Below are 556 nucleotides of genomic sequence, written 5' to 3' on the forward strand. Positions count from 1 at the left end.
GCCTGGGGGTCTGGGTCCAGGGTGGGCGGGGCTGCTCTGGGACCTGCAGGCAGAGGGCACCCTTAGGCCACAGTGGGGCTGCCAGGGAAAGCGGGCAGGCACCCAGCGAGAGGGAGGGGTGCGGGGAGAAGCGTGGTGGACATGCGGGCTGGGGACCACAGGAGGCCCGTAGCCCACAGAGGGGTGGGGGCAGCCGGGGAGAGCAGCCTAACGGTGGGGTGGCACGTCCTGGGGGTGGGTGGGCCCCTTGAAGGGTCCCTCCAGCTGCCCTGAGACTCGCCCTGTGGTGACTCGGGTGGGGGTATTCCCAGGAGAGGACGTAGACCCTTGGGACCAGGGGACAAACCTGGCAGGGGAGGTCCCCTCGGCACGCGGCCACTAGGAGGCCCAGTGCTGGGTGTTCACCAACGAGTGGACTTGGCTCCAGGCAGCAGTGGAAGGTCAGACAGCAAGGCTGACGGAGCAAACAGACGGTGCAGTGATTGACGGGTGGACAGCGGGTACCCGCCACGGCCCCATTTACAGAAAGGCCACCAACAGGACAAGCAAATGCAGG

The 556-nt window shown here is 67.3% G+C and overlaps 1 long non-coding RNA gene across 2 annotated transcripts in view; it reads right to left on the reverse strand.

Annotated features, from left to right (window-relative positions):
* Positions 1–556, reverse strand: part of LOC102259023 — a 22,939-nt gene continuing 22,383 nt past the window's right edge. For both annotated transcript variants that reach the window (XR_001363088.1, XR_313873.2), the window contains 2 exons: positions 347–454; positions 1–43 (listed from right to left, as the gene is read on the reverse strand). This is a non-coding gene — a long non-coding RNA (uncharacterized LOC102259023). The remainder of the gene's footprint in view (positions 44–346; positions 455–556) is intronic.

Source organism: Myotis brandtii, unplaced genomic scaffold (assembly GCF_000412655.1).
Source record: "Myotis brandtii unplaced genomic scaffold, ASM41265v1 scaffold334, whole genome shotgun sequence".
In the NCBI taxonomy this organism is placed as follows: domain Eukaryota; kingdom Metazoa; phylum Chordata; class Mammalia; order Chiroptera; family Vespertilionidae; genus Myotis; species Myotis brandtii.